This window comes from Equus caballus, unplaced genomic scaffold, assembly GCF_041296265.1.
Source record: "Equus caballus isolate H_3958 breed thoroughbred unplaced genomic scaffold, TB-T2T haplotype2-0000562, whole genome shotgun sequence".
In the NCBI taxonomy this organism is placed as follows: Eukaryota; Metazoa; Chordata; class Mammalia; order Perissodactyla; family Equidae; genus Equus; species Equus caballus.
Window position 1 is genome coordinate 387209 of NW_027221925.1, and position 21080 is coordinate 408288.

The following is a 21080-nucleotide window of genomic DNA, read 5'->3' on the forward strand; positions in this document are numbered from 1 at the left end:
TTTTTCTTAGAATTTATTTTGTGGGATGCTGATATAGCCACCCATATCAGAATGTTTGTGTTGTGCCATCAACATGTTTTGTCCTGGGGCACAGTGGTTAAGTTCCCACATTCCACTTCAGCAGCCCGGGGTTCCTTGGTTTGAATCCTGGGTGTGGACCTATATACTGCTTGTCGAGCCATGCTGTTGCAGGCATCCCACATGAAGTAGAGGAAGATGGGCATGGATGTTAGTTCAGGGCCAGTCCTCCTCTGTGAAAAGAGAAGGATTTGTGGCAGGTGTTAGCGCAGGGCTAATCTTCCTCAAAATTAAAATTAAAAAATAAATAAATAAAGTTTTGTTCTATGGGCTAGAAGACACACCTTACACACACCCGTGCGACTGACTCCAGGCCCAGCCTTTAACCACAGTGCAGATATTTGTACCTGCTCCCAGGAGAGCTCAGTCCTCACTGAGCACTTAGTGTGGATCACCACTAATGTTTGTTTTACAAATTTACATTAATTTTTGGCCACCTGTAATTGCTCCAAATTTCTTTTAGCCCAGCCACACAAGAAAAATGACTCTTTAGGCTGCACTTAATGTTTTTGCTGCGGGAACAACACTCTTCTCCATGCAGACCTCCAGACCTTTACTTGGCTGCTCAGTGCTGCTTTCTTTGCCCCTTTTTATGTATACTATGGCTGGCTCACTCTCTACACCTCTAGAGTCTTTTCACTTGGGGTTGAAGTTTGAAAATTCAGTGTCTTAGTTTTGCTAAAACAGATCTGTGTTTATGTTTCCCACTCTCATTGCTCTGGCATGATTTTCAAGAAGAGAGTGATAATGCCGCCTTTTTTGTTGTTGTTGAGGAAGATTCATTCTGACCTAACATCTGTGCCAATCTTCCTCTGTTTTGAACGTGGGTCGCCGCCACGGCATGACGGCTGATGAGTGGTGTGTGTCCATGTGCAGGAATCGAACCTGGGAACCTGGGCAGCCAAATCAGAGCACTCTGAACTTTACCACTACCTCGTGGGGGAGTCCCCCAACTTTATATTGTAGTAGTAAAAGTCAAAACCCTGGCTATTTCCTGTTCCTTTCAACAATTGTGCCAATTCCCAAGAACTGAGCAAGTGCTTAAAAAAATGACAAAACTATGGGGGCTAAAACCTATTGGGAATTATATATACCTTGCCATTCCCCCAAAATAATGGCTGGCATCTCTACAATGTAGTCTGGAATTTGCAAATTAATTTAAGACAATGCATAAAATCTAACTATAAAAGATACTATCTTAATAGATAATTTGATTGAAAGGATATTAGGGTTAAATACGAAAGCTCTGGAGGGCTGAGATTTATTGAGGAAACTTTAAAAAAATCCTATGATTTTAATGTTCAGTAAGTTTAATCCATTTTAACAATATTTTCCTTCTGTAGAAAGAATCCCAGATCTACATTGACCCTCAAAAACTGCTCAATGTCTAATTTTAGCCATGTATTAGGTGTGGGGGAAGAATAAAAATTACTGTGAGCACTCTGAGGTGAAAATGTTTTTCTGAACATTCAACTCATGAGAAGAAATCACAGAAAAAGAAGAAATGTAATGATATACATATTTCAATTTATAATATAAAATTTGATGTATGTTATATTTTATGAACATGACGTGCTTCTCTATTAGATTTTCAGTTTTTAACCATTATGTGATTATATCTTTTTGCCCTCATTTCCAATCATCCTGCAACTCATCCTGTGTAATAATATATACGGCATCATCTTAAAATAAAGGATCCATATTCATGGCTAATCTAGATATATTTACAATACACTGCTATGGTGTAATATGAAAATGGAGCATTGTATATTTTCTCATGGGGATTTACCAAAGCCATATTTTGTCAGAAAGACGTTTTTTAAAACTTTAATTATATTGAACATTTTGGAAGAAAGGATAGTAGAATTTATTTCTATGTTATGTTCTAAAATCCTCCTCTGAAGCAAAAATAATATATTCAAAATGAAGGAACTCATGAGTATTACTGTATGATTTTAAAAAGTAACACATGGATACATGCATAATGTATGCATTTATGCAAAATTTTCTATATCAAGTAATTGAATATGATTACATTAAATAAATATATTATTCAACATTCTCCATACATATTGCTAAGTTTAAGAAAACCTCAAAAAGTATAAATATGTGTTCATATTATACGTAGTATTTATTTCATGTATTGACAAATAAATATGTGAAATATTTATATAAATGTGTCAAATAGTATTTTCTACATGGATTTATATTAAGTAAAAAATAGTTTCCCATCGTTTTTACTTCTGAATCTGATCACGTATAAAGTCTTCGCTAAAATTTCACAAGCAGTGCTTTGTAATATTCATGCCAAGTTGTATCTTTCTTACTCCTCTGCTGTTACTAGTTCTTGAAGGGTACAAAACAATATGCACCAAGAGTGTAAAAATGTGAGTGTTGCCAGTAATCCTTCTAGTAGGCAGTTTATAGGAGACAGAAAATAAAAGCATTCATCAGCTGTATTGTTTTGGCAATGTTCCCACATTGTTAGTGGCATACAATATTTGTTCGTATGAATCGCAGCGAATTCCACTCCCTGGATGTTTGCGATTGCACTTTTCATGTGAGTTACTGAGCTGTTAGAGCTTGCACAGAATTAAATGTCAAACGAAATCAGCCCAAGTGTTTTATAGCATGAAATAAACCTAAGCAGGGCTCAGGGAATTCTTGATATAGTAATCCAGTGTCAATGAGTGAATCCAGGGTAAAATTTAAATGCACACTTCTATTCTATAAGAAAACACTGGGCTTAATAACATCAGATTAAAGAATACTTCCTTGTTATTATTTATTGAGTACTCCTTGGATCTCAAAGCAGATATGTGTCTACTTGACTTACTAAAATAATGTGTTATTTTTAAATATTCTTCATATATTTGCAATAAATCAAATTTAATTATGTAATTCAAATTAATTTTGTTTTTGTATTTTAAGCATTTCATGCTTCTGAATCAATTTTTGTTATTTTATTTATCATTTAACTCAAAACTAGAAAGTATTTCATAGGTGGAATATATGTAAAATTTTTATTAAAATATTAAAATAAAATATTCCCCAATCCATGTATAATTATTTAAATTTAATGAATTTATTTACATGCCTTTTCTTTGGAAAAAGATGAGGCTTGTTCAATGAAGCGTTTACGGTATTAGTTTTTTTATTCAACTACCTCAGTTTGAAGATTGTTCCATAGACAGACTGAGAGATACGTACTGTTGGAAACAACTAATACAAGATAATATATTTTTGACATACTTGGAGGAAAACAATCATGTAAAAAATTGTATTGCTTATCTATCACTGTTTAACAAATTTTCCCCAAATTTAACGGGTTAGGACAACATACCTTTATTTTATTCTGTTTCTATGACTCGGAAATTTCAGGATGACTAAAGTGATTTCTTCATCTCAAGGTCTCTCACAAGGCTGCAGTGTCTGCTGGGTTTCACCTGGGGACCATTCACTTCCAAGTTCACTCCTGTGGTTGTTGGAAGGACTCAGTTCTTCATGGGCTCTTGCACTGAGGAGCTGTGTTTATTATTTTTTTTAAGGATGCTTTTTTTGGTGAGGAAGACTGGCCCTGAGCTATCACCTATTGCCAATCATCCTCTTTTTTTTCTCTCCCCAAAGCCCCAGTACATAGTTGTACATCACAGCTGTAAGTTCTTCCAGTTCTTCGATGTGGGATGTCGCCATAGCATGGCTTGATGAGCAGTGAGTAGGTCCAGGCCCAGGATCCCAACCAGCGGAACCCTGGGCCTCTGAAGTGGAGCAGCACCATAGCCGCTCAGCCGGCTGGAGGAGCTCTGGAACAGAGACTCTCAGTTCCTCACGGCTGTTGGCCTGAAGCTGCCTTCATTTACCTGCCACCTGTGCCTCTCCATGGGGCAGCTCACCACATGGCTGCTGGCTTCATCAGAATGAACAAGTAGGAACCAGAAATGGCATCATCAAGATGGAAATCACAATCTTTTGTAATCCAGCCTTATCCCGTTACTTTTTGTCTTATTCTTCTTGTTAGAAGTAAATCATTAGCCTGAGCCAACACACAAAAGGAGGGGATCACACGAGAGCATAAGATTTTAAAATTCATATAAAATAGATTATGGAAAAATGCACTTTAACTTTTGTCTTCTATAATTAAAAAACATATGCCCAAATAAATGTGACATAAGCAGAACCAGTAGCAATACTGGAAATGTTACATAAATTTTCAAATCCAGGTTAAAATAAACAGGGAAAACACAATTCTCATAGTAAAATTAAGTATGTCAAGGAAACAGAGTGGTAGCGTTGAAACAAATAAAAACTATTTCGGCACATAAACCATACCAAAGAGAAGTAATAATAATTTAAATAATCTAACCTTGCTTTTAGAAATAAAAAGGCATTCAGATTGAGTTAGGTCACAAAATAAATTTATACGGAATTTTTCAAAATAGCACAGAAAATTTAAAGGAAAATTAATTTATAAAGCTACTATAGGGAATGCAAAAGAGAAGATAGGTATCAAAACACAACCATCCTAATAAACCATTAGTTTATGTGACTAAATGAAGGTCACTTTTTATAAATATCTTTTAATTGACATTGAAGCTATTGTTAACTTAAGGGATCAAATATATAGCACATGAAAGAATTGCCTTGTTAAATAGATAGACGTAAACTGGCCCCTGTAATTTATCACTTACACACTAGGTGTCTGTAGGAAACGTTTACCGTTATATCTAAATTGGATGTATTATAATTAATTAATAAGATAACATATTTAAGTGCTTAACAGAGCGCCTGATACAAAATTACAACTCATTAATTGAGAATTATAATAAAATTAAGCAATTCTATTACACAAAACAATAAGTGGTATATAAAAGATAAATGCTTAGAAATAATAGAAGAAATTAAAAGATACATTTATTGGGAAACTTTTAACAGTTTAAAAAAGGACAATAAGAAATGATTCGGAAAACATAAGGGCTACTTGATAGATAACATTATTTCACGAATGTGACCAAATTAGATTATATAGTTGGACATGAGGAATACAACAGCAATCTTCCTGTAGTGAACACACTCTACCTTGATTACCCATGACCCTCACTTCCTGGTATTCACCATCTGAATAATCCCCTCCCCTTGAGAGTGGACAGGATCTGTGACTTTCTTCTGGTCAACAGAATATGGGAAAGATGACATTGCTTAGAAGATGTAATTAAGATCCCAAATGAATTGATTTTATGTTAATCAAAATATCCTAGTTGAGTATGACTTAATCGAAAAACGTTAGAAGAGGAACTGGACCCTCTGAGAAGAGAGTCTCCCTTGTTGGCTCTAAAGAATTCCACCACCATGTTCTGAGAGGGCCTGCAGAAAGGGCCATGAGACGTGGAACTGCTGGTGGCCTCTAGGAGCTGACAGCAGCGGCCAGTGAAAGCTAGCAAAAAACAGACCCCTCAGTTCCATGGTAGCAAGGAGATCAATTCCACCGACAGCTTGAGGGAGCTTGGAAGCAGATTTTTTTTCCCTTTCAAGCCTCTGATGATACCACAGCTCAACCTGCACCTGATTCCAGCCTTTTAAGACTCTGACTGAGGACCCCAGACTCCTGATCCCCAGAAAGTTTGAGCTAATAAATGTGAGATAATAAATGTTTGCTGGTTTTCGCTGTTAAAATTGTGATAACTTGTTAGATAATACACTTTTAAAAATTAGGCAAATGAGCAACTGAATTCTCTATGACATATTAAACCTAGGAGAAATTTTTTTAAAAGATAAAAGTTTTAAATAAAGGAAGCAAAGCAGAAATTTTCTTAAAAATTTCTAAAATTATCCCATTAAGAATCAAAAGCAAACCCAATTTACTTCATTTAAAGGAAAGATAAAATTTCAAATATGTTAAGAATTTTTTCTGGGGCAGCCTTGAGGGCCTAATGGATAAAGTTTGGCGCTCTCAGCACTTTGGCCACCCGGGTTCATTTCTGGGTCGTGGAGCCACACCACCCGCCTGTCAGTTGTCATGCTGTGGTGGCAGCACACATTGAAGAAATAGAAGATCTTACAACGAGGATGTACACCATGAACTGGGAGACTTTGGGGAGGGAAAACAATGAGGAAGATTGATTGTCCCTGCAAAAAATAAGAACTTTTTCTGTTTCATTTGCTCCCTTAGACCCAAATGCTAGCATAGTGCCTACCATGTACTAGAATCGTACTTCTCTATTACCTTTCAACAGTGTCGGTCAGATCATGAGACTTCACCAGATCAATGAAAAGAGAGCATAAGCGATATTTCTCTCTCAGAAGTTTTGAGGGCCAGCATATGTCTCACCAAATTCCCTTTTCCTTCCTTGGAGAATACGGGTGCATGTGTCAAAGTGGAAACTCTGCTGCTACCTAGTTATCTAAGATGAGCAGAGCCTGCATGACAGGAAGTATGACTAAGAATACAATATTGGCTATATGATGTCATGAAGGTTTAGGTTTATTTGTTACTGCAGCAGACTGATTTGTAAAAATGATGCTTGAAGTAGGTGCTACTGTGACAAAAGCAAAACACAGAAACACAGCAATGGTTAAAGAGTCCGTTGATTTAAAGGGTTGGATGAAATTAGTACTGAAGTCTAGAAGGAGAATGATAAACATTATACAGCGACAGAACAGTCGGTACAACTGTCCTTGTGATCAGGTGGAATGTGCTAATGTTCTACTGAACTTTTATTTATAGAAGATGTTAGGAAACATATTCTCAGTATGGATAGATGAGTGACCAATGGTTTCAACAGAGTAAGTACTATTTTAAAAAAAGCGATGCCACCAAGATAAAATATATAGCAAATTTGAAGAAGAATGGAAAAAGAACAGAGAGAGGCTAGAAATGCAGAGACTTGCAGGGTTGGAAAACACAAATTGTTCTCAACTCTCGAAGAAGCAAAAACAAACTAAGGAGACCTACAGAGGCCAATGAAAATTTAGAATTGTGTGAATGATCAAATCAAAGAATTCCTTACTAAATTGTATGAACGAATTAAAGTGGTAATATTAAATCGCATCAATTAGACAAAAATAGCTCATGGAAAAGAGGCCAAAGGTACAACTCTCCTACCAAAGCCTAATAAACTCACATTAACCACATGAGATGAAGAGGGAGAAAGAGAGGGGGCGGGGTCTGGGGTCAGAAAGCAAAATAATAATAATAATAATTAATAGTAATAAAGCAGATACGAGACATTATGCAGGAAATGAACTGTGTATTACGGTCTTATACTCACAGCTATGTAGCACATGGAGTTCACTGAATTCAAACAGATAAGAAGCTAATTGAGTTAAGGTTGTTTGTACTGTCATAAGCATCACTGGCCTGTACTAAATGACAATAAAAGACTCTAGTGCCTGCACACATCAACATGCACAAAGCGGGCTGAGAAAGCTGCTCAGCCCCTGGGCGTAGTTCTGGATACCAAATTCCAGAGTGGGCAGGGATCAGACTGTAAAGGAAGGGTCACACAGAAGGTGAGGCCACTGGTGATGGAGAAAAATACACAAAGTTGCTTGAAAAGAGCTTTGTCATCCCCTGCTTAGGAGGCCTACTAACAAAAGCCAAATGGGATTTGAGCATCATTCCAAAGTTCTACCAGAATAACAGTTACAACGCAAAACAAAGACAAAACTGTAATTATAGATCATATATATTTTGATCTTTGCCTATCTGAAAAGATCTCTTCTACACTCTGCCCCATTTGCTCCAGTGTGGAATCTAAATGTCACAATACTTTTCCATTAAAGACCTTGTGATTTTTTTCCCATGGTCTTCTAGAGCTCAATGTTCTGGAGGAGCTTTCTAACACTAACCTGATTCTCTTTCCTCTGTAACCATCTCCCTGAATTAGGTAACTCACAGGCTTCCTATTTATCCTTAGAATATGTGACTTTCACTGAGTAATATTTTGTTTTGTTTTCTTTTCAATACTGTCCATTATTCAGTGGCCTTTTTGGTATTAACGATTAACCATTTCTTTATTTCAGTTTTCACCATTAGTTTGATTTTTTTATACCTCCCTATCCACCCAATTTTGTGCTCCTGGAAGTATTATTCTACGGATTTGGATGTTCTAGATCCCGTGTGTCATGTCTTAGCCCTCAGTATTTTAATCTCTTCTTTGTGTGTTTGTTCTGCATTCCAGTGGAATATCTAATATTTATCTTCCAAATCACAGACAGTATTCCATATTATCCACTCAGTTTCTCTGTTGACTTTTTCCCCATTATTTTTACCACCATACCTTTTGTTTCCCAAAATACTCTTTCTTGCCAAGCTTATTTATTGATTCCTTCCTGAAAAAAGTGCTTAAAGTTGTTTTTATTGCAAAGTCCTATCTGTTTTCTGCATTCAGCTTTTTTATCAATAGCTGGTTGTCCTAATGAATCCACTCATTTTACATCTATTTTGAAAATTTTCTGTTTCTCCTCGTATGTCTGATTATTATTTTTTCAAATCTGTCATTTTTAGGAAAAGAATGTCTAGATTGACATAGAATGATGGATTGTTCAGCATCCTTCATGAATCATCTCATTGCTCAGTATTCTGAGGAATACATTTTCTATTTCAGTTGGTCCCTGTGTATGCTGAAAAAAAATCGAGAAGAAATCTTATTTCTATCTCCCTAAATCCTTTCACAGGAAAATAAATAGAACATGCTTAATATAAGGCAATGAATAACTATTACTAGACCCATTAATTACTGGTGACAAAGTGAGCAAATCTGTTGCAGTAAACATCTAGTGTGCTGATGTCACCCTCTTGTCCCTAAGGCAGGATCCTCTCATTTTCTTGGCATTTTTCTCTGGGACAATTGGAGCTATCAATTAGAAGGTTATCAGTTAGAAGGTTAATTCCACATCCTGGACCATACATTCTGACATTATTTTGTGTTTCTGTCAAATGTGTTTGCTCCAAGAGAACAAAAATGGCACACTAATTCTAAAGGATATCATCAAAATGAACAGAATGTTCAATAAGGCAATCCCACCCCTATTGGTCTGTGTCCCAATACTTATCTTCCAAAGCAAGTGCTTTCTTCTCATATGACTGATCAACCTTAGCGTCTCTTCAGTTATGCAGGCCTAAATTATTATCAGGCTGCCTTCTATGACTTAGTGAAAAAGAAGTTAATAAATATTACTGGGGTTATACGATGTGTAAAGCTTTTACATGTCCTTTTTAAAAGCTCATTAACTTTTCAAAAAACTAAAATGAATAAATAGATGTTCTTCCTACTTCATCATCCACCCAAGCACAAATTTGTGACAAAGATCACTTCCACATCCCTCCTGGTAATCCAATCCCACATTAATGAATTGTCAGGGGCTTTGTCTAGTGGAAGTTTTATGTGTGTGTTGGTTGAGTGAGGTGTTTGACATGAGAGTTTGGGTCTGTTTAGAAGTCTTCCAATAGATGGTAAACTTCTTCAATCAGGAGATTGCCTACGAATTCCCTTAAATGGCATGATCCCTTTTAAGTTGCTTTTCACACCAAATGAAGCCTGAGTGCATAGCCTGTGGTTAACTATTCAGTGTGTTGGTCCCTGGAGGAAACCTTAAAAGTCCTGTACTTCATCTCCTCGTCTATTCCCCAGGCAGCGCAATCTTCCAAACTCTGAGGTGTTAGGGTTGTTTGAGTCCACTTAGAGTCGTAGTTCTTGAGATTCAATAAGAAAGGAAATACCACATCATTCAGGATGTTTTCCAAATATGTTAAATCATTTTTGTCTTCCAAGTTTTATTAATGGCACCCAAATGCTTGCTGTGGTAAATCCCTTCTTCTCTTTGTCTCTGTTGCCAACATTGACAGATTTCAGTGCCATATCCCTCAGTTCATTTTTAATAGTCCCTGGCAACTCGGATTGTACAAGTCAACTTGTGTGGGAATGACTAGCTCAGAATCTGAATCCCTTCACTTTCTACCTTATTACCCAGCTTGCCTTGTTTCCAGTCCCTTCTGTTCTGAGCTTTGATTGTTTTCAGGGCTCAGTTTAGAAAATCTGCTCACTTATTCCTCCAGGTTTTCCCCTTTTGCCTGCTTTGAATCAAAGGCTATTCTGCACTGATCAGCTTTGCCCTCCTTCTGTTCCCATCTGCTTCATATCTCCCAGAAATTCCTCAAAATTCCGCTGTATTGAGACAACCTCTCTTATGTCCCAGGGATGCTCAAATTTTTTAAAAATTATTTCCAAGTACCTTTTTGAGAAGAGGAAGAAAACATACGTGCTAAATAGTCTATTTTTAACAAAGATAATTGAATTTACCCATGAAGTCCCTTTGCCTGTCTGTATTTTCATTTATCTTCTGTTCTACTTTGTCTTCATGTTTGCTCCATAGTTTTTACATAAGACGGTGATGAGAAATCTCAAATACTCATGTTCGTAATTTTCCCTGATAAAAACATCTTCACGATTCCCAAATATTCAAAGGTATTCCACTGGAAAACATGAAAATTTTCAATTGACTTTGGTCCCTCTGTACTTTTAATTTGATTCTATCTAGAAATAAGATAACCTTTTCTTAATCAATATTCCTGTTTACAGATTATGCTTTATGAGGTAGATTTCCACTTGATTAAATTCTTACGCTAATCTGCTTCACATTAATATAAGGAAGTAAATTTAGAAGCCAATAAAGTGTTTCTCATGATGACTACTTGCGTATATTTAGATTATTTGAAAGATTTCTAGGTTTTCTATCAAGTCATTTCAGAAGCCTATCTTTGTGTGTGTGTGTGTACATGTGTGTGTCTGCCTGTGCGCGTGAAAACAGCTGTTCTGCTAATCAGGGAAGCAAAGGCTGCAGAAGTGGATTCAGTGATGAGACATCCCTTTGCATCGGACCAAATCTAATCCAGAGTATAACTTATCTAAGCTATCAACTCTTCAAAAGACTGGGACTTCTGAGCACTCCCAGCTTTGTATGTGATTCCTGTAGACAATACAACTGATTTTAAGTTAGAACTTACAACAAAGACTATGTCATCATATGCCTTCTTTACACTGTTAACAGTGTCTTCATTAATTATTGGTTACATCTTTATCATTCTATTGCATCTGTCATTGCCGTCATTTTGATGCCCTAGAATAAACTTTAATTTCTGCATTTGATTTCATGGAGATGACAAACATCGATACATTGCCAAATTTCCTTTACATGACTTATGCACAATATTTCAAAATAGCTTTAGTACCTGCAGTGAAATTTACCAAAGTTATCTTTCTTCTCTTCTCTTTTCTTTTTTCAATCTTTTCATTGGGCTTCTTATCCCCTTATGTTGAAACATAAGAAGATAACTTGTCTGAAAGCATTGTTTCTTGTTTTTCTATTTACTTTAGTAGAAGATTATTCCACTATGAGTTCTGATATAATGTTACCACTGAATTCAAGTAGCACAATTTCTGTTAAGGTGACAGTATATTGTACTTCACTGTAAATGCTTAAAAAGATTTACATTTTCTAGGCCAAAACCAAATTTTGTTTTAATTTTAAAATAATTGTTAATTTGCAAAGTAGTCAATAATAAATATCATATTTTTCACCCAGATTTGACTTTCACTTGAAGTGTTCTTGGATTGTTATTTCAGGTTAGTAGATTTGGCTAAATTCCCTAAGGCTTTGTCAGCTGCAAGTGTTTTAATGAGTGTTAAGAGACAATTGTTGGAAGACAGATTGAAACATCATTCAATCAATCAAGAACATTATTCAATTTGTATTTATTTTACTAAGTTATTACTTAACTTTCAAGAAATTATTATATCTTCTCACATAGTGGTTTTAACATGTAATAGACGAGTTACTTGGAATTGAAAAATACGATATATTGATGATTTACTTTTGGCCAAACCCAAGCCATGTTACAAGTGAGAAACTTTCCTCTTAAACAGAAATTCCTTTTCGGTACCACTCAAATATGTTATTTGAAATGTTCTATTTAGCTATCTACTCATCAGTGGCTAAGAGCAAGAACTGTGTTTTCAGAATATGGGTCCTGTCAATTCATTTTGTAATCTGTGAACTTGGGGAAATTACTTAAACCTTCTTGTTATCAGCAGCATAAGACAGGAATCATAAATTTACCTTTTTAAATGGATGGGGTAAATAGACAATTTAGGTACAACTCTTAGAGTGGTACCAGGCATAATCATGTGCTGAATAAGTGTTACCTTCTATTGTTCTATCTGCCTATATAACTATCCTTCTGGGTTCTTGTCTAGCTACATTGATTTTGTAAAATCTTTTATAAGTTATGCTGTGATATCAAACAAGCTAGTTGCTTAAAATACATAATATCCACTCATTTCTCATTTACGAAATGTCCACTGTGGTTAGGGCAACCCGCCATAGATGCTATCCCCTATGTGGGCATATTATTTTAGGTTGCTTTGATCTGGGGCACCACTGTATGAATCCATGTAATGAACTCATAAGATCACAGTGGCATGGCAAGATATCTTAACTGCTTTCATCTAGAAATGGCATTCATACTTCAGATCACAGTTCATTAGTCAATGAAGTCATCTGGCTATGTCACACGTCAAGGTGACTAGAAGCTTCAGTCCTCTGACGTGCCCAGGTGGGAAAGAGAATTAGAAATATTGAAGAGCAGTAACAATATCTTTATCTTTATCTACTGATTCTTTACCTTTCTACGTAGAAATTAGAAGTGCCATACATACTGAATCTTCCTCACTCAATTTGAGAGGAAGAAACTAAAATCTGGAAGGGAAAATTATTTATTTAGAGTAACGTGATATGCAAGTGACAGTACTAAGACTCATAAAAGGGATCTCCTTATCTTTAGTTGTCCATATTCTTTCCACTACAAAAAACACACAATAATTTCAATTGAATCCAGTGGGTAATAAATAACTATTTGGAGTCCGCAGAAATAGTAGAGCTTTAAAATGATCAAAACTACACAAAAGTTTTGGCAATAAGTATGGAGAAGAAAAGGTGGCCACAAAGAAAACTACAAATCTTATCGGAAATATCTAAGTAAGGAAAGCGTGGTAGCCAGTGTGAAAAATAGAATTCTCCAACGAGGTCTGATTCAGTCCAGGGCGTCTCTTCCCTGGGTGCTCGGTCTTGGCTGTAGGTGTAGTGATTGCTTCTTATACCTGCTCTTTCTGTAACTTTACAGTTCTCTTTACATCTTACCAGCCAATTCCCTACCACTTTAATCTGTTCTTGTGGAGAATCATTCTTTGTATTAAACTTTCCCTTCTCAAATTTTGTGTGACTCTCTGTCATGATTAGACTCTGACTAATACACAGCAAAACCTAAATCAAATATATAGCTCTGCTTAGGCCAAATGCTTTCAAATTTCTGAAGATACTTACTCTCCTGTTTAATAGGTACATGAATAATAAACCCTCATATAAGAATTAAAGATAATATTATATACTTTAAAGCTTAATGTAAGTGCTTAATAAATGTTTCTTGAAGCTGAATCAGGAATTAAACCTGAATCTGAATGAGGTAATATGTATCTAGAAGGGTACTGAACCCAGATTATCAGAAGTTAAGGAAACCAGATTCAAGAGATTTGTTAACTAAAGAATAGGAATGTTTGAGATATAGAATTGTCAGCTAGATTAAATAATTTTACATTTTTACTTGGTTGTATTATAGTTGAGAACAGCAAACAATGGAATGCAGAAAGATCCAATAACGAAAGAGACTGAAGATGCCAGAAGAGGGTAAGTGTGAGAAGGAATGTTCTCTGGGTAATATCTATGATTATAAAGGTCACATTAATTAATGTGATATATTTTATGCAAATACAATTTAAATAAATGGAAAATTGTGATAAGAAAGATATTAACGTAAATACTAAGCTATATATCAACATTGTGCCTTTTCAAAGCAAAATTCAGTTTATGATTCTGGGAAAATTAAAGGCATGATATATTAACAATTTGCTATTAATTGCCTAATGGAATTCCAAGAAATAGTAATGAAAGCTAATATTGTTATATATTCAAATTTTATCATAATTTTTGTAGTATTAATATTTAAAGAATAATAACTTTAATTGAATATTTGTTACACTAAGATAGGAAGGAGATTGTTAGCCATTCTCATAAATTTTCGTGTTAGCATTTTGTGAGTACTCATGTACTGCTTATAGACTGGATTTGGTTATGAATATATGTGTGAAAATCAGTGTTTGAAAACATCACTATAGCTTTTTGCTCTAAATTTGCACAGCAGCTTAGAGAGGAATAAGTGCATGAGATATCTGCAATTTTAGACCTTCTGCACTTCAAATTATTGCACAGCAAAAACTCCTATAGGAGCTGGAGAAACATAATTATTTCACAGTTGATGTAACTTAAAAACAGTTGAAGAAATTCAGCTCCCATTTCTCAGCAAACTGAAAAATGAACCTTTTTGTGGCACCAATTCTAATATTCATGTCTCCAGAACGGTATTTTTTACGTCATTGTTAAGAACTAACCTGAGTTACGTCTCTGGGAATTTATTAAGAAATAAAGCAAAAGGGTAAACAATGACAATTAATAACCAATACTACCTCTGAAAGTTGCATTAAAAACAGGATATTTTTATGATAATCAATACATTATTTTTCTGCTTATTTTTTATGGTAAAGTTATTTTGCTTATATTTTACACTAGAGATAGTAATAACTTGCTCCTCACTTACAGTTCCTTCTTAGCAAAAACACTGCCTTCCTGAAGTACTCCATCACACTATCGCCTTCACCACTGTAGAGTGCTAACTCGGCCACTCTGAACTAATTAGCTTTCACTTCCCAAATGTGAATTTTGTCTGCAAAGATCCAAGCTCAAAAGTTGATGCACACTCACAGCCTAACATCCTATATTGGGCTGTCATAACAGGTATTTCCACATAGGGGAAGATGCCTGGAATTCAGTTGCTTGGGGTGGTAAGTAAAACAGTGTGTAGGAAGACCCAGAGGAGAGAAATGGAGGAAACATCAGCTGCACTCATCTAGCGGTAAAGTTTTCTGCAGACACATTTTTGGAATAGCACTTATACTTTCCTTCTTGAGGCATTATTTCTGAATGAGTTTTAGTTCTTCGGAACCAAATAATCACAAAATAATCTGAATATAAGACATGTTTGAAAAATGCTTTAGGGACCTAAATTTGATATTCTTTCTTAAAGAAATCTATTAGGAAAAATAGAAAGAGTTTAATACATATACGATTTGCATATTTGTAACATATGCATTCTAACAATGAATGCTACAGGGTTCAATACCCTTCATTTTCATTCACATCTGTGATGCATTTTCACATTTGCCCTCCCCTACAGATTTTGCTTAACACATAGACTAGGACAGGAAATAAGAACAAATCCTTACGTAGAAATGTTTTATGTAAATTGAAGACCCCAAAAGACAAAGAAAAATATCCTAAAACACCTTAATGCTTTCTTAAGCCTTTCTTCATAAGCTGATCTAATCATAATTTTCCCTGTCACAGTTCATGGTAACACCTAACACCACCCTTCCAGATTCAGAGGACCAAAGTAGACAAAACAAAACAAAACAGGAAAGCAGAACTATGCTTGCCTTGTCTCCTTACCCTCTTACTGCAACATCACAGAATCCATCAATCAGATAAATCAATAAGACAATTTCCATATTCAGTTTGATTACTCCTCAATTACTTTGATTACTCACTTCCACAATTACCATTCTGTTTCAATCCCATTATTTCTCCCTAAAATAATGACAATAGCCCCCTATTTGGTCAATCTTCTTCCTCACCTTTGTCTTTTCTAAATATAATAGTAGATTGGTTCCACTGAAATGTGTCAGGTCATACTACTGCTCTGCACAAAACTGTCTAATGATTTAGCATCAAATTTTCATTTAAAACTAAGTATTTTTTAAACTGTTTGCAAGGTCTGACATGATCTAGCCTTGTCATTTATCATCTTGGATCTGGGACTTGAAAAATAATAAATTTCATGTGGCTTTAGATATAACTGTAAATTTCCTCATATCTAAAATATATATAATATTTCAATATTTTTAATTTAACTTAGGGTTCATTGGGTCATGTTATATTAATTTCTATCAAATTCCGTACTGTACTATATATTTAAAAGAATTCAAAATTAAAATAAATTTTAAATGCAAAATGCTATCTTTAACTTTGGTTGATGGAAAAATAAATCAACAATGTTGTTTTAAAACCAAGTATATATTTTATTAAAAGAAAATTGAGGGCTCAGCCCACTGGTGTAGTGGTTAAGTTCCTGTGCGTTGCTTTGGCGGCCCCAGGTTCACTGGTTCAGATCCCTGGTGTCGACCTACACCCTGCTTATCAAGCCATGCTGTAGCAGGCATCCCACTTATAAAGTAGAGGAAGATGGACACAGAGGTTAGCTCAGGGCCAGTCTTCCTCAAAAAAAAAAGGAGGGGGGAGGAAATTGAAGTATTCATACAAATAGGGAAATTAAATTTAAGTACAGTGAAAAGCGCAAAACCAAGAGGGTAAAATCTGAAGAGGATCTTATAGGAAAGCGCTAAAACTTATGAGTGTTATAATAAAATTAATTGGCAACCACTGTGGGCAATAAAGCAAAGTAAAGGACCATTCCTTCACTTTGATGGTTCCCGTAAAGGGAAACATTTCTTTACACGGCACTTAACCAACGTTGTGGGTTATTGAGTTAAATGTTTTGGCTGAAATTCAGGGAAAGATAATTTCCTAATCATTAATAACTCTGGATTTCTAGGAGCTAAGATGAGGGTGATGAAGTTTCATGCTTCAGGTAAGTAGCAATTTTACATTGACTACAAATTCATATTCGACTTCTCCTATGTCCCAGATTCTCTAATTCAAATGCAGTGAATATATGAAATTTGTTTTCATTACCCTCATAGTCATTCTTCTTTCCTTACCTCCTCTCTCACTCACACAATCATTTTTGTTGGGTTATTCATGCTAAACTAATCCTATGGAACTATTTCCACTTTTGATACAATGACATGTACTATGGTAATTTCTTCTTCTAACCACATTAACCACTACTTGAGATTGAAAGTACAGGGATTGTACTGGTATGATTCTTCTTCAGAGAGAAATACTTTATTATAATGTGCTACTTTGGAGAAACTAAATTTATCATGGGTAAGATTCATTTAAAAGTTCACAGACTATAAAATCAAACATCTGTGTTTGACACTTAAATCTGCCTCCTTCATTTTGCATGTTTTCAGGGAATATCTAGATTTACTAAACTTCCATTTACTAGTCTATAAAATAGACACTGGTCTGATCAGGTGGTTGTAGCTTCTGGTTCATGTATCTAAGTTGCCAGACACATGCTAGGAATTCAATAAGTGGTGTAAATCATTGGATATGTATCTTTTATTTTCTTTCTCCAATAATACTTTTACTTAAACATCAAAAACTCTTTTCCGTTATGTTCCAAATAATAAGGAAATATGTTCTTTTAGTAGTGAGGAAGAAAATAATTAATGTAAAATAGGAATAAATATGCTGTTGGCTTTTAAGATGTACTATTGCAGTGACTAGTGGAGGATTACTGACAGATACTAAGGGAACTCATCGGGTCTTTCCTTGGGCTGTGCCATCATATCCAAATATTTCCCCTAGTAGTAGCAGTTTCTGCTTATGTGGGTAACAGCAAACACACAGAGTTTGGTAGCAATTGTGTCTTGACAGTGATTTTTTGTGTGACCTTTGATGAATTATTTGAACTTTTTATATGTCAAGTCTTATCACACATGAATGAGAATTGTACTACCTATCTTAAGAATTGCTGTAAGAATTTAAAGAGGCAATGCATTGGGCCCATTTCCCAAAAATAAAGTAGTTTAATTTTGTTTGTTTACTTCTTTTTCATTTTGAAGCAATCATCTTCAATTAGCTACATCCCTCCCTCAGTAATTCTATTCTTTGTGATTTTTTTTTTCTCATTTGAAGTCTTGATATATGATGCCACTTGATCTATCTTACTTTTAAAAACCACAGCTGAGATTATGTCTACATTATCAGGATACAGAAATTGGACATAACTAATAGATATTCAACAGATTACTACACATGCTTGTTTTATTGTCTTAGAATTACTGGCTTCCTTGCATTCTCTTGAAGAAATATTAAACACTTTTCGATAAATGCATCTCTTCTGGTTTTTCCAGGAATGCGGTCTCTTGTGTTCCTATATTAGAAGCACTTAGATCATACTCTCAATGAATATCTTTACACTTTATGGCATTTGCTTTATAGCTCATATTTGAAATCATTGTTTTCTTTATTCTTTTCTTTTTACAAAATGACTTAGCAACTATGGACTTCTTCTACTCAAACACTCTTATAAAAGAACTTTTGGTGAATTTCAGTTTTTTATTTCTGTTGGTGTTATTTTGGTTTTCTTTTTTTAGTGAGAAAGCCTGGTCCTGAGCTAACGTCTATGCCAATCTTCTTCTATTTTGTATGTGGGATGCCATCACAGCATGGCTTGAGGAGCAGTGCGTAGGTTCCCACCCAGGATCCAAACCTGCAAACACCAGGCTGCGGAAGTGGAGCATGTGAACTCAACCAGCACGACACTGCACTGGCCCCTTATTTCTGTTGGTTTTAATTACTCTCGTTAAATTGATGTCCAAAATCTCTCAGGGCAAGTTTTCTAAATGCCAAATAATCAAATTTTCAGTGAATTCATGTGTAAACATGCCCTCCAAATGTTGAATATTCAGATCATCTTATATAATACGGAAAATGACTAAGAAAATTTCATTTATCTCTTAGTAAAGTGTTAAAACATAACATTAATTAAAATTGTAACTAACATTTATTGCATGATGAATCTTTTTCAGACTATGGTTTATGTATATTTATACGTATAATCCTCATAACAACTCTATAATGTAGTCACTGGTGTCATCTTAATTTTACAGATGAAGAATCTGAGACCTGAAAAGATTAAATAATATGTTCAATATGATGAGTTTCTTAGGTGACAAATCAGGAATCTGATCCAAGATCATGTTTCCAGAGCCAATAGTCTAAATCATCAGACATTTCTGTTCCTAGTAAGGGTGAAGAAGTTTTAATATTTTAAAATTTGCTGAGTTATTTTGTGTTATGGTAACACAATATAAATATAAATGTTCAGAGTGAACATTAAAATATTTTAAATTCATATTCAGCTGTGTAGCCAGATAAAACTAATTAAAACATTTATTTTAGCCTTTCAGTCTTCTTATTAATAATGATGAGCACCACTTGCTGAGTATGTATAATATGAAAGCCACTGACTGAAGACCTTTACATATATTGTCTCATTTAATATACATACATGCCATATATGATATAGGTAACACTGTTTCTTCCTATATTGTAAAATACTGAGAAAGTATCAAGATTAAAAATATGACACCTGATTAATCTTAGTAAGACCAAAATTTTACTGTCATATCTGGATTATTTTACCTTAAACTTTTGCGTATAGATATATATGTATGTGTCTATGTATTCATATTTCTTCTGTCTGTATGTACTTTAGCAACTCTCCATTTCCCTAACATATTTAAACATATAAAACACTGAAAACACTTCTTTATACCAAATAAATATATTTACAAGCACTGTCTTTTGCAAAGCTTCTCTAGTCAACAAGTGAATGCAAGAAGTATGGATGATGGATAACTATCTCAAAAGCTATTAATCATGAAAACACAGCATATAACAAAGTAAGTGTTCAATCATCATGCTTAAAACAGTAACCCAATTCTAAGAAACAGTATTTGAGTTCCATCAAGATTGGATTCAAATTCCTGATTTCACACCAACCTCTTTGTCGACAGATCATCCTCTCAATTGCCAATTTATCCAGAATCCTTCTCCACGGCTTCTAGTTTTCCAAGATAGTTTGTGCCTACAGGGGGTCCACCCACCCACCATCTGCCACGTCAAGTTTTCTCTATTCATTACTTAAGAAAAACAACTTGTACAATTAAAAACAAAGTGTTCTGTTCTAATTAGGATATCTTGACACATGGTGTTTGCTTGGATTTACAAATATGAGATCCTATGGTACCCATATTCTAGAATTTGAATAAAAATTAAAATTCAAAGTAAATTATCTTAAAACCACATAAATCAAATGTACAAAAATTTAAGAAAAATAGTGAGGAGAAAACATAAGTCCATATAAGGCATGATCAAGTGGAGATTTGAAATGTTCTTGAAAAATAAATATAATGTATAAGCTTTTTTTAAATCAAGGAACACACTTCTTGACCATTTTGACAAGTGCGATCTAGATTTTTACACAGCAATTCAAGTAAAGTTTTATTTTAGACACCACACATAGAGACATTTAAAAAATTCAAAACATTAGAAACACAAGTATAAAAATAACACACTGAGCTGCCACATGAGGCATTTTTATTTGAGAACATATATCAAAGTAGCAATGCCTCTGTAGATAGAAAATCATAAGTATTCTTGAGCTGTGCTCAATTAACTGGTTTGTACAGATTTTAAGGTATTTGACCCAGCAAAACACTTTGACATTGGAAGGCCACAGTTTCTTGGTTTCTCAGATTGAGAAGAAAACTCTTGGTATCATTTAAACATTAGAATCTAAGAATATTTGACTCCAGACCAGAACCCAAGAACAGTTGGCTACCGAATACAAAGGCGTATAAGAAACCTCCTTGAATGTTCACTCTCAAAGCTGGAATGAGACTGATATTCCACATGTCAGATTCTTGCTTGGTAGCAATTTTGAGCAAGACTCCTGCTGGAGTGATGCCCAAGGAAATATAAACAAAACAGAATCCCCGCCCTCTAGTGTATCAAACGTAAATGCCTGCAACCCTAATCAGGCCATGAGGGTCATGCTGCTCAGTGGAGAAACAAAATATGATGAGATTAGGGAGTTCAAGATACTGATTCTAGAGATACGGATTCTACCTTAAATTTTCTCA

General features: G+C 34.8%; 1 long non-coding RNA gene across 1 annotated transcript; it reads left to right on the forward strand.

Annotated features, from left to right (window-relative positions):
* Nucleotides 1–15798: 15798 nt before the first annotated feature.
* LOC138922172 (uncharacterized) lies at nt 15799–19734 on the forward strand. Its single transcript, XR_011435251.1, has 2 exons — nt 15799–16888; nt 18599–19734. It is a non-coding gene; the product is annotated as an uncharacterized lncRNA (long non-coding RNA).
* The last annotated feature ends 1346 nt before the right edge of the window (nt 19735–21080 follow it).